The sequence below is a fragment of the Simochromis diagramma genome, unplaced genomic scaffold, assembly GCF_900408965.1.
Source record: "Simochromis diagramma unplaced genomic scaffold, fSimDia1.1 OVJJ01000504.1, whole genome shotgun sequence".
Lineage (NCBI taxonomy): Eukaryota > Metazoa > Chordata > Actinopteri > Cichliformes > Cichlidae > Simochromis > Simochromis diagramma.
This window is the reverse complement of record NW_024386732.1, coordinates 298,165-312,016: the sequence shown is the minus strand read 5'-3', so window position 1 is coordinate 312,016 and position 13,852 is coordinate 298,165. Positions and strand designations below refer to the sequence as shown.

The 13,852-nt window shown below is 45.9% G+C and overlaps 2 long non-coding RNA genes across 2 annotated transcripts; both read right to left on the bottom strand.

The window, feature by feature from the left end:
* Window positions 1–265: 265 nt before the first annotated feature.
* LOC120731369 lies at window positions 266–1,949 on the bottom strand. Its single transcript, XR_005695339.1, has 3 exons — window positions 1,076–1,949; window positions 913–1,002; window positions 266–835 (listed from the first exon to the last, which is right to left on the bottom strand). It is a non-coding gene; the product is annotated as an uncharacterized LOC120731369 (long non-coding RNA).
* A 5,144-nt stretch (window positions 1,950–7,093) lies between these two features.
* Window positions 7,094–7,666, bottom strand: LOC120731433. Its single transcript, XR_005695367.1, has 3 exons — window positions 7,531–7,666; window positions 7,368–7,457; window positions 7,094–7,290 (listed from the first exon to the last, which is right to left on the bottom strand). It is a non-coding gene; the product is annotated as an uncharacterized LOC120731433 (long non-coding RNA).
* Between the last annotated feature and the right edge of the window lie 6,186 nt (window positions 7,667–13,852).

The window sequence follows — 13,852 nt, the reverse complement described above, 5'->3', positions numbered from 1 at the left end:
AGATGATATAATATTTCTGTCCTGGTTCCAGTCTTTATGATGAACATGCTGTTGCAAACTCTGCTCCTCTCGGTGGAAATGCGCCTTCTCTTTTCTTTTTGTATAGGTTCAAGGTTCAAGGTTCTTTATTTGTCACATGCATAGTTATACAAGTATAACACACAGTGAAATGTAGCCTGACACGCTCCTCGACATGTGCAAAAATTGGCGGGGGGGGGGCTGTAGAGGAAGAACATTATATATATATATATATATATATGTTTGTGACCCGTGGTAAGTACCTATTTAAAATAGGACAGAGCCGTAGGCGCACAGTCAGTTTAAAAGAGTTTAATTTTTAATACAAAATAAAAGAAACAGTGTAACAGCAGCACCTAAAAACAAAAAAAACGTTACCTTATTGAAAAAACGATAAGACTGTACGATTGCCCGTGAGGCAGGACAAGCGCTGCGGAGAACAGTTTAAAAACAAATCAACATAGCACACAGGTTAAAAATGGACGGCAACTCACACATGACCCCAAATGGGTAAAACACTATAGAAAAAAAAGACAAATCTTCGGTGCCGTCTTCACTCAGGCCCCCCGCTGTGCATGCAAGAGCGGGGAGACAAAAAAAGGACTTGTTTTCCCTGCAGCGCCTTCACCGCCTGCGAATCAATATCTGTGGTGCCTACTGATACAGAAAAAGTAAAACAAAAAAAACCAAAACCATCGACAGCCGCAGCAGTCAGTCTGTCGGCTTACACCAGTTTAAAACAAATTAAAACACACTGATGTGTCGGGTCCTTTGCCCGCAGCCAGAAATCCACCTGGCAAAGCAGCAGCTCGGTACTCTGTGAATAAAAGGCAGGAAATCACTAGCTGGACAATAAAACACAGGAATATTCCTCCACTGAATTGGTTTTGTTACCTGTCCACAAGTTCGTGTCACACCCTAATAAATGTGGGTCAGTGGCGATGAAGTCCACTATACCGTTCTCACGGGAGCAATGTTTCCCACCTACAAGGGTGCAAATAACTGTAAACCTCTGCCAACAGCCAGAGCTCAAGTGGTACATTTTTGTGTAACCTACCGTTCTAACAGAAGTTTAGGGGAGGACGCGTATCAGACTTTCATAGTTAAGAAACACCAACGTGCCCAACTCGGACCAAGCACTCGCAGCTTCAGGTTTGCAAAGGAATACCCAATTGCCCATACCTGCGCTTATGAAAGGAGCGAAGACCAGCTCCGCCCACCAGGGGCGGTCCCAAGTCTCCAGGTCTCACCTGTCACATTCTCCCCCCTGGTTTTTGCATTGGCGACCCGACAATGAAACTTTAAAGCCACGGTCTATAAAAAGCTGTAACTGAATGTACACTAGGTGGCCTGGCTTCAGCTGATTGGGGCAGATGGTGTGGATTGGAATGGTGGCCAGCTGTTGAGCGTGTCGTTCTTCTAACTGTACCACTTTCAGCTAATGGAGTGGGGACACTACACTGTTGAGTCAGGGTACCAGGCTCAGTCCCACTGGACTGCGGCCTCATTACTATAGCCAGGTCTTCTGGGGGTTGTTGGGGACAAGTTGCAGAATCAGTTTGTACACTTTGGGGGTCACCTCTTGGGGACTCCCTTCGTTGCCACACATAAAAGTCTCCCTCATCCTCAGACAAGGGTAACCGGTCAGGTGAACTTCTAGGGTTAGGAGTTTGCTGGAGCTCTGCCCTTATTTTCTCACAGATATCAGCAGGGATCGGCTTGATCAATTGTCTGTTAACCTGTCTTTTCTGTTCTGGATCATGGAGTGGGGCCACTGTATACACAGGACCAGCATCAGCAGGGGCACGGACAATACAATACGGTGTAACACCCCAAAAATCTTGGATTTTATTCCGTCCCCGAATGCTATGATCTCTCAAATACACTAACTGATGCAATGGCAAGGGGTCAGAAGCTGGGGCAGGTTGACGATCTGCACGCAACGTCGCTGCTGCTTTGGTGCGGTTACTCACACCTTTATAAGCTACATCTAGACGTTTCTGATGCTCTTGGACCCAAGTGTGCACCGGGCCATGGGTGGGTTCCTCCACTCTACCTAACAGGAAGTCAATTGGGAGCTGGGGCTCTTGGCCAAACATAAGAAAATAGGGTGACTCACCCGTAGTTTGATGGATTGTGGTATTGTAAGCAAAGGTGAGCTGCTGTAAATACATGGGCCAATGACGCTTTTGCTCAGGGGACAGGGTTCTCAACAGATCATGCAGAGTCCGATTAAAACGCTCACACTGGCCATTACCTTGTGGGTGGTAAGGAGTGGTGCGAGTCTTTTCCACACCATATAACTGGCACAGCTGCTGAACTACTGCTCCTTCAAAACTCCTCCCCTGATCAGAGTGGATCCTAGAGGGAACACCAAAGCGATAAAACCACTCATAAACCAAAACACTGGCCACAGTAGTTGCCTTTTGATCCTTAGTAGAAATGGCCTGAGTGAACTTTGAAAACACATCAGTAAGAATCAATACATTTTCACGGCCATCAACAGAGGGTTCAAGGCATGTGAAATCAATTGCCAGAATCTGATTGGGCCTCGCAGCCATGAGGTGACCCATGGTTGTTTTAGGTTTGGGATAAACTGCTTTAGCCTGTGCACAACGTTCACATTGCTGACAGTAATCCTGAACCTCCTTAAACATACCTGGCCAATAACACCTCTTGCGTATTAAGTCTGCTGTCCTGTCAGTTCCCTGGTGACCATGGTCATTATGCAAGCCATGTAAAACCTCCTTCTTGAGACTCTGAGGGACCACTAATTGGCACACTGGTTCCCCCCCATCTGGCTGAAAAATCTGCCGATAAAGGACGCCCTCCTTTTCTACTAGTTTCCTCCACTGGCGCAACATTTCCAGCACTGCTGCTGGCAAATCTCTCCTCTCCTGACGAGTAGGGCCAGTTCCTCTGCGCCAAAACTTCAAACAGCCACTAATCGTGGGGTCCTCCCTCTGCAAAGTAGCAAGGTCTGCAAGTGAATGAGAGGGTAAAACCGAAATCATAGATTGGATTACTTGCTCTGGTGGTAAAACTGTTTGGACTAAAGAGTCTGGAAGGGAAGTACCAGGAAGCAGTGTTTCTAAAGACACAGTCTGATCAGATGGCTGACACTGTCGGGACAAAGCATCTGCATTGCCATTTGTACGACCTGGACGATACTTAATTGAAAAATCAAAAGAAGAGAGCTGAGCAGCCCAGCGCTGTTCCAAAGCTCCAAGCTTTGCTGTAGTCAGATGGCTCAAGGGGTTGTTGTCTGTATAGACAACACACTTGTTACCCAGCAAATATTCTCTAAATTTTTCAGTCATAGCCCATTTCAAGGCTAGGAACTCAAGTTTCATGGAGCTGTAATTGGACATGTTACGTTCTGTGGGCTTTAGCCCTCGACTAGCATAAGCTATAGGACGCACCTTGCCATCAGCTTGCTGTTGCGAAAGCACTGCCCCCAGACCCCAGTGGCTGGCATCAACCTCCAAAATAAAAGGTTGTGAAAAATTAGCATAAGCCAATACAGGGGAATGCACCAACCGAGCTTTCAACTCTTGAAAGCTATTTTCACACTGCTCGGTCCAAACTTCCTGCAATGCACGCTTGGAGGGGCGTTTGTGCTTAGTCCCAGCCAGTTCGGCCACCAGCTGGTGGAGCGGAGCAGCTAGGGATGCAAAACCTGGAACAAAGCGGCGATAATAACTAGCAAACCCTAAGAATGATCTCAATTCAGCAACAGAGCTAGGAGTTTGCCAATTAGACACCGCAGATATTTTGTCTGGGTCCGTGGCTACCCCGTCCTTGGAGATCACATGCCCAAGGTACTTTACCTCTGTCTGCAGAAAACAGCATTTTTCCAACTTGGCCTTCAAGTTTTGTACCCGCAAGGTCCCCAGTACTGCTCCTAGGCGCTGGATATGCTCGTCTACTGTGGTAGAGAAGACAATCACATCATCCAAGTACAACAACAAAGACTGGTGATTCTGGGAACCAAACATTCGCTCCATCAATCTCTGAAAGGTGCTTGGTGCATTACAGAGGCCAAACGGCATGCGGTTGAACTCAAATAACCCAAAAGGAGTACAGAAAGCAGTTTTCTTTTTGTCTGGCTCAGCAACAGGGACCTGATTGTAGCCACTAGCCAAGTCCAAGGTAGAGAACCAACATGCACCTGACAACACATCCAAGGACTCCTCAATTCGGGGCAAGGGAAAAGCATCCTTCCTAGTCCTTGAATTCAGCAGACGGTAATCCACACAAAGCCTAATACTGGAGTCCTTCTTTCGTACTACCACGATTGGGGATGCAAAAGGGCTACAACTTTCTCTGATCACCTGACTCTCCAACAGATGTTGAATATGGGCCTTAACGCTCTCATACTCTGAAGGTGGAATCCGTCGATACCGCTGACGGACCGGAGTCTCATCTAAAAGTGGGATCTCGTGAGTCATTAAATTGGTACACCCTAAATCACCATCATGAGAAGAAAAAACAGATTGGTAATCACGCAAAAGGGCCCTTACCCTGTCCTGATCCTGTACAGTGAGGGCTGAGAGATCAATTGCATTAATTGCAGTGTTCAGAGGGTTGGATTCCACACTCTGGGTTGCCATGGTAACACATTTTTCCTCTCCTAAATCTTCCAAGAGCCTGGTCGAGCCATCCGATTGGCTGACAATTTCAACTTGGCACAAGGTGCCAAGCTGACTGCGAGGTGGCAAAATGGCCTCAGTTAATCCCACATTGGTAACTGGGATAAATACAGTGCCACTGACCACCTGGACCAAAGCTGGAGAAGAAAGGAGACCATGAGGCAAACCGGCATCTAATGGTTCGAAAAGCGCTGTTCCAGTGTGTGCTGAAGGGGCTTTCCGACATGTAGTTGGTACAAACTTCATTGTGCCTGCGGGGATGCAAATTTTTCTTCTACCCTTAACTCTCACTGGGCCACTAACTTGTGCTTCCGGCTGTAGCTGCGCTGTATGGCAACGCTGCAAAGCCTGCTGCCAAGGATCCTCCTGCACTAAAGGAAGGTCAAAAAGAGCAGAGCCATGTTCCAAAAACAGCTCCCTATAACACTCACGGATCACATTCATGCCAAGTACTCCACATATTTCTGAGTTGGGGCTGGGCTCCAAAGGATCTCTAACAACTAACACACCACGTTTCGGTATTTGCCTCCCTAACACTTGGCAATCAAGCTCCAGGTAGCCAACATAGGGAATATCTAGCCCATTAGCTGCCCGTAACCGCAGCCAATGGCATGCTTTCAGTTTCTCTGGACCCCAGTTCTTAAAATGTTTGGCAAAAAAACTCTCCGTGATGGTAGTGACCATGGATCCAGTGTCTAATAAACAGGAGACATCTACCCCTCCCATATTAATGGTAACCTTTGGACAGGAGCCTACCAACTTGGGTGGGGGACCAGACATTTGAGCATTACAACTGTTGGAGCCAGTTATGTCCCCATCTGATATGTGGCTCAGCATAACAGAGGGTGCTAGTTTTCCGCCTGCATGGAAAACGTACCCTGCCCAGATGAGCTCCTGCTAGGGGCTGTAGATTCAAAGGCTACTACCCTCTCATTATCACAGTCTTTAGCAAAATGGCCAGGTTTCTGACACCGTCTGCAAACAACCTGCCTTCCTCTCTGCGTGAACCTAGACTTACTTGATGTATGGGCAACTCTCAACTCATGTGTAAGCTGATCAATCTGGGCCTGCTGCCGTTTTAACATTTCCTTAACCTCTGCTAATTCTGACCCAATAGTATCCCTTGGCCCCTTTGTTTGTCCTGTATGCTGAATGCTGTAGACTGCTGGGACAGAATAAGTCCTGAACCGGCCAGGTTCTACTCCTACTCTGCCTTCCCGCTCCCACCTGAGGCCTTCATCTCTTAAAGTATGGAGGTCATAATCTGGATGTTCGCGAACAATCCTTTTAAGCTCGCGGCTCAAATTTCCATCCCGGACACCCTCTACAAACTGATCAGAAAGCAATCTAGCAGCCTCAGGAATTCGCCTCTCTGGACAACTTTGGATCATTTTGTCCATGAGAGAAAACAATGCATGGGAGAATTCCCTCAGTGACTCTCCTTCTTGCTGCCTTCTTGCATAAAAAGCTTCCTTAACAGCAATAAAGGACATGGGGCAACCATACTGGCTAAGGAGAATATCAAAAATGCAGTCTGGATCTTCTCTTACTTGCTGGGACCTATATTTTATTTCCTCACGAGCATCACCAGTCAAATGATCATAGACATAATGGGCTCTATCAACAGGGGCAAATCTACGAGTGCGCATTACAGATTTTATTTCCTCCACCCAACTTTGGACACTAATTTCCCCAGTTCCACTAAACAGGGGGCACGACCTCTCTCTAGGGATATAAACCAGCCTCTCTCGAGGAGAGCCCTCCATAGGGGTAGAGTCATGAGGTCTACAGGGGCTAGAAATGCCTGATTGGGACTCCATAATAAAAAAATAAAAACCCTCAACAGTAAGTGCCTACTGTGTTTAAATGCAGATTATACTTTGTTACCACCAGGATTTACCAGCTGCTGCTTTGCCTAAAAAAAATAAATAAATACAAATATAAAACAGTTTAAAACACACACCCAAAAAAAAAAAAAATTTTACACAAACCAACTGACTAATCGCTGTGCACACCTAGAGGCTCGTCCTGTCCGACAACGCCAGTTTGTGACCCGTGGTAAGTACCTATTTAAAATAGGACAGAGCCGTAGGCGCACAGTCAGTTTAAAAGAGTTTAATTTTTAATACAAAATAAAAGAAACAGTGTAACAGGAGCACCTAAAAACAAAAAAAACGTTACCTTATTGAAAAAACGATAAGACTGTACGATTGCCCGTGAGGCAGGACAAGCGCTGCGGAGAACAGTTTAAAAACAAATCAACATAGCACACAGGTTAAAAATGGACGGCAACTCACACATGACCCCAAATGGGTAAAACACTATAGAAAAAAAAGACAAATCTTCGGTGCCGTCTTCACTCAGGCCTCCCGCTGTGCATGCAAGAGCGGGGAGACAAAAAAAGGACTTGTTTTCCCTGCAGCGCCTTCACCGCCTGCGAATCAATATCTGTGGTGCCTACTGATACAGAAAAAGTAAAACAAAAAAAAACAAAACCATCGACAGCCGCAGCAGTCAGTCTGTCGGCTTACACCAGTTTAAAACAAATTAAAACACACTGATGTGTCGGGTCCTTTGCCCGCAGCCAGAAATCCACCTGGCAAAGCAGCAGCTCGGTACTCTGTGAATAAAAGGCAGGAAATCACTAGCTGGACAATAAAACACAGGAATATTCCTCCACTGAATTGGTTTTGTTACCTGTCCACAAGTTCGTGTCACACCCTAATAAATGTGGGTCAGTGGCGATGAAGTCCACTATACCGTTCTCACGGGAGCAATGTTTCCCACCTACAAGGGTGCAAATAACTGTAAACCTCTGCCAACAGCCAGAGCTCAAGTGGTACATTTTTGTGTAACCTACCGTTCTAACAGAAGTTTAGGGGAGGACGCGTATCAGACTTTCATAGTTAAGAAACACCAACGTGCCCAACTCGGACCAAGCACTCGCAGCTTCAGGTTTGCAAAGGAATACCCAATTGCCCATACCTGCGCTTATGAAAGGAGCGAAGACCAGCTCCGCCCACCAGGGGCGGTCCCAAGTCTCCAGGTCTCACCTGTCACATTCACATACATATAGTATATACACTGGGTGAATGTGCAGTAGTAGCAGCAAGCAGGTGAATTCTGTACATTAATATGAATAGACATCTGACTATAGAAACATTTTCAAAAGTCACTTTAATCTCAAAATTCACTGTTAAAAAATCTCCTTGGAGGAGAGAGTTTTTAATGTTAGTTATAATTCAGAATTGGGGACTGGAACAGGTATGACACAATGAACATCAGAAAATAAAAACCCGATAAATATAACTTCAGTAAATGAAGTCAGTGTACTGCAGGGGTTATGGCAGCGGAGTACCAGGACCTGCATTTTGTCGGCGGTAATAACAGCTTGATTGCTTGCGAGGCGAGCGGGTCTATCCCACTCTTTGCCGTGACTGAGCTGGGCAGACATCTCCGAAATCATCGAAGCATTTTTGCAAAGAGGCTCTATCTTGACAAACCGACCAGACACATGAAGATTAAAAAAATATTTTAAAAATATTTTAAAAAATATTAAAACGGTATTTGGTGACACACAAACAGGGTTTTCAAAGTTCAGTTCTGTTAGTTTCAACATGCCGGTTGGCCACCAGGCCAAAGCAATGGTTTTGACTCTATCAGTGTTAACCCCGTCCCCTGAGTTTCATGGGTGAGGTTGACAGATAAAATAAATTCATGGTGAGACCTGAAGGACTCCACTGTGCCAAAATTATTTAATTAAATACACCATTAAATAATTATTTAAATGTGGCAATAATTAATTAAAATGTGGAATAAATAAATAATTAATTAAATGTGTCAATTAATTAATTAAATAAATTTGTTAAAAATCTTTATTTGATAAATGGACTGGTTCTTATATAGCGCTTTCCTACTCTGTCTGAGCACTCAAAGCGTTTTATACAACTAATTCATTCACCCAATCACACCCATTCACACAAGCACTTCTAAGCTTAAGTGCTAAGTATCTAACATTCATATACATTCACACCTCGATGGATGCATCGGAGAGCAACATGGGGTTAGCATCTTGCCCAAGGATATTTGGCATGCAGACTGAAGCAATAGCCAGGGATCAAACCACCGACCTTCTGGTTAGTGGCTGATTTGCTTTGCCACCTGAGCAACAGCCACCTCTATTTAATTATTATTTCCCATTCGAATTATTTCCCATTTTAATTAATGGCGTTCTGGCATTCCATAGAAATACATCTAGGACAAATATATGACACATTAATATTTCACTAGTGTTGTAACATCACATGTCATGCCATGGGCGACCATGGCTCAGTGGGTTGGGAATCGCATCTGTAACCGCAAGGTCGCCGGTTCGATCCCTGGGCTCTCTGTCCTGGTCGTTGTGTCCTTGGGCAAGACACTTTACCCTACTTGCCTACTGGTGTTGGCCAGAGGGGCCGATGGCGCGATATGGCAGCCTCGCTTCTGTCAGTCTGCCCCAGGGCAGCTGTGGCTACAACTGTAGCTTGCCTCCACCAGTGTATGAATGTGAGAGTGAATGAATAGTGGTATTGTAAAGCGCTTTGGGTGCCTTGAAAAGCGCTATATAAATCCAATCCATTATTATTATTATTATTATTATGTCATTAGCATAGTCTGCTTGTGGCTCTTCTCTGGAAATGAACATTGTCAGCCAATATAGGTAATTCATCAACATGACTGGAGAGAGTTGGTAGTTATATACAGTCTGTATAAGTGTGGTTAATATAATAAACATTTGTAAGGAGATGGCAGTTACTGTGAATTTACAGCAGTTACACAGTGATTAGTAATACACAGCTAGTGAGAGTGAGTGGATTTAAGAAAGTAAGTGACTCGGGTGTGTCAGTTGGTTTGTCATCTGTTTTTACTTATCTTTTCTTGACTCTTTCTGTTTTCTTTACAGCTTTTTTCACCATTTAAACTGTTTAATATCAGATTTAGAAATTACTTTTGGATAGTTTTTCTACATTTCCACTAAAATGTGACACAAATAATGACTTTCAGACTTTACTTTGGACTAATCTAACAACTCAGCCTGGCTATGTTGGGCTTGTTGTGGAAGCAGCTCCCAGATTGAGTTCAGGAAACAGACACCCTCTCTACTTTTAAGATCAGCTTCAAACTTATAAAGCTTATAGTTAGAGCTGGATCAGGTGACCCTGAACCATCCCTTAGTCAGCACTGGAGCCCCCCAGGGGTGTGTTCTGAGCCCCCTGCTGTACTCTCTGTACACATATGACTGTGTGGCCACTACCAGCTCCACCACCATCATCAAGTTTGCTGACGACACCGTCGTGGTGGGCCTGATCTCTGATAACAATGAGACGGCCTACCTGAAGGAGATTAGGAATCTGGAGAACTGGTGCCAGAGGAACAACCTCCTTCTAAACGTCAGTAAGACAAAGGAGCTGATAGTGGACTTCAGCACTAAGCAGGAGAGGAACTACCAGACCCCCGTCATCAACGAGTGCCCAGTGGAGAGAGTGGACAGCTTCAAATACCTCGGAGTTCACATCACGCAGGACCTGTCATGGTCCTGTCACATCAACACCGTGGTGAAAAAGGCCCGTCAGCGTCTCTACCACCTCAGACGCTTGAGAGACTTCCAACTGCCCTCCAAGGTGCTCAGGAACTTTTACTCGTGCACCATAGAGAGCATCCTGACGGGAAACATCTTAACCTGGTTCGGGAACAGCACCATGCAGGACAGACGAGCTCTACAGAGGGTCGTGCGGTCAGCTGAGCGCACCATCCGCTCCGAGCTCCCTGACCTGCACTCAATCTACAGCAGGCGGTGCTGGACCAAGGCCAGGAAGATCGTGAAGGACCTCAGCCATCCCAACAACAGACTGTTCTCTCTGTTGAGGTCAGGAAAGCGATTCCGCTCCCTGAAGACCAACACAGAGAGACTGAGGAGGAGCTTCTTCCCGCAGGCGATACGGTCTCTCAATCACACACCACACAGTACTGACCCACACATACAGTTCTTACACACACTGGACATTCTGGACTTTGTTTTCACTTCATCACTTAAATCACGCTGCTGTTATTGTGTATATGCTGCTGTTATTGTGTATATATTTATTTATATTTCTTCATACATTCTTATATAGTTCTATATTGTGTATTTTGTTGTACAGTTATTTTATTTTCAACTTTAATTTATATATTTTATCTTATTCTCCCAGTTAAATTTACCCTTCATTCTAATTTGTGTTGTACAGTTATTTCATTTTTAACCTTAATTTATATTTTATTCCTTCCTAGTTAAATTTACCCTTTTTAATTTTTCATATTTATTTCCTATCTTGTTCATAGCCTTTTCCTTTTTTGTTTTCTTTAGGTCACGAGCAGTTGTCCAAGCATTTCACTACATATCGTACTGTGTATGACTGTGTACGTGACAAATAAAATTTGAATTTGAATTTGAATTTGAATTTGAGTTATGCTGCTATAGGCTCAGGCTGTTGGTGGACTTCCAATGGTGCTCTGGTGTCTTCTCCCCTCCCCTCTTTTCACTCCTGATGCTTTTATATGTCACTACTGCATGTCCTTAACTTTTGTCTTGTCTCTCCTTAGTTTGTGTTTTGTTCTTGTCTCTCTGAGCTCATCTCTTCTCTTTCCCCTCACCCTGCAACCAGTCATGGTAGATGCTCCTCGTGAAGCCTGTTTTCACTGGGAGGATCTTTGTGTCAAAGTCAGTTGTAATGTTGTAAATGGATAGATGTTATTATATGTGACAAACAGAAAATGATTGCTGACAGATGGATTGTTGTTTTGTGTGTCTGCAGTCTGTCAGGCTGTCTGATCACAGAGGAAGGCTGTACTTCTCTGGCCTCAGCTCTGAGCTACAACCCCTCACATCTGAGAGAGCTGGACCTGAGCTATAATCATCCAGGTCACTCAGGAATGAAGCTGCTGTCGGCTGGACTGAAGGATCCAGGCTGGAGACTGGAAACTCTCAGGTATGGAGAGAATGTCTGATAGAGAAGGAAGAGCTGGAAACACATAACCGTATTAGCATTAGCTGCTAAGAATACTTAAGATTAGTTGCTCACATTGTTTGAAACCAAAGGAAAACCGTGTCAGCATTAGTGGATAATACTAATTCACATTAAATTAGCAGTTTCTGTGACGGTGACCTACTTACTGTATTAGCATTGGCTGCTAATGGGTTTTCACCTTAATTTATCAGTAGGCGCTAACGGCAGCCTACTTAACATTTGCTGCTCACATTGTATTAAAGCTAGGCATAACGGTATTAGCATTAGGTCCTAATGAATTTTCACCTTAAATTAGCATTAGTCGCTAATAGTAAGGAGTTAATCCTTAGCATTAACTCCTTACATAGTTATAATGCAAGGCAAAAGGGCATAAGTGTTAGCTATTCACATAGTTAAAAAGGAAGGGGAAATGATGTTAGCGTTAGCAGATAATGCAAATTCACATCAAGTTAGTATTAGCTGCGAACTGTGCTAATCAGCGCAATTAACACTCAGTGTTGCCAACTCCTCAGTAAGGAAAATCGCTATTGGCTGTCCTAAAAGTCGCTAGAAGTCGCTAAATGACGTCATCGCCTAATTTGCATAATTGATCATGCTAATCTAATTGTAACCTACGTTGTTGGAGAGAGAAATAACATCATGGAAGAGACATCAAGTGAGTAAAAAACGTCCTAAATGCATCCATCCATCCATCCATCCATCCATCCATCCATCTTCATCCGCTTTATCCGGGGCCAGGTCGCGGGGGCAGCAGCCTAAGCAAAGAGGCCCAGACCTCCCTCTCCCCAGCCACCTCCTCCAGCTTATCCGGGGGAATACCAAGGCGTTCCCAGGCCAGCCGAGAGATATAATCTCTCCAGCGTGTCCTGGGTCTGCCCCGGGGCCTCCTCCCGGTGGGACATGCCTGGAACACCTCACCCAGGAGGCGCCCAGGGGGCATCCTTGTCAGATGCCCGAACCACCTCAGCTGGCTCCTTTCGATGTGGAGCAGCAGCTGCTCTACTCTGAGCCCCTCCCGGATGGCCGAACTTCTCACCCTATCTCTAAGGGAGAGGCCAGCCACCCTTCGGAGGAAGCTCATTTCTGCCGCTTGTATCCGCGATCTCGTTCTTTCGGTCACTACCCACAGCTCGTGGCCATAGGTGAGGGTAGGGACGTAGATCGACCGGTAAATTGAGAGCTTCGCTTTTACACTCAGCTCCCTCTTCACCACGACGGACTGGTGCAGCGTCCGCATTACTGCAGCTGCAGCCCCAATCCGTCTGTCGATCTCCGGCTCCCTTCTCCCATCACTCGAGAACAAGACCCCGAGATACTTGAACTCCTCCACTTGGGGCAGGAACTCATCCCCGACCCGGAGTGGGCACTCCACCCTTTTCCGGCTGAGAACCATGGCCTCAGATTTGGAGGTGCTGATCCTCATTCCCGCTGCTTCACACTCGGCTGCGAACCGTTCCAGTGCGAGCTGGAGGCCCTCACCCGATGAAGCCAACAGAACCACATCATCCGCAAAAATCAGAGATGAGATTCTGAGGCCACCAAAGCGAAAGCCCTCCGCCACTTGGCTGCGCCTAGAAATCCTGTCCATAAAAATTATGAACAAGACCGGAGACAAAGGGCAGCCCTGGCGGAGCCCATCACCCACCGGGAACGAGTCCGACTTATTGCCGGCAATGCGAACAAAGCTCTTGCAACGGTTATATAGGGATCGAATGGCCCGTAGCAATGGGCCAGACACCCCATATTCCCGCAACACCTCCCACAGGACACCCCGAGGGACACGGTCGAATGCCTTCTCCAAGTCCACAAAACACATGTAGACTGGTTGGGCAAACTCCCATGCACCCTCAAGTATCCTGGAGAGGATAAAGAGCTGGTCCAGTGTTCCGCGACCAGGACGAAAACCGCATTGTTCCTCCTGTATCCGAGGTTCGACTAACGGACGAACTCTCCTTTCCAGCACCCTGGCATAGACTTTCCCAGGGAGGCTGAGGAGTGTGATCCCCCTGTAGTTGGAACACACCCTCCGGTCCCCCTTCTTAAAGATGGGGACCACCACCCCGGTCTGCCAGTCCACAGGTACTGCCCCTGATCTCCACGCAACATTGCAGAGGCGTGTCAACCAGGACAGCCCTA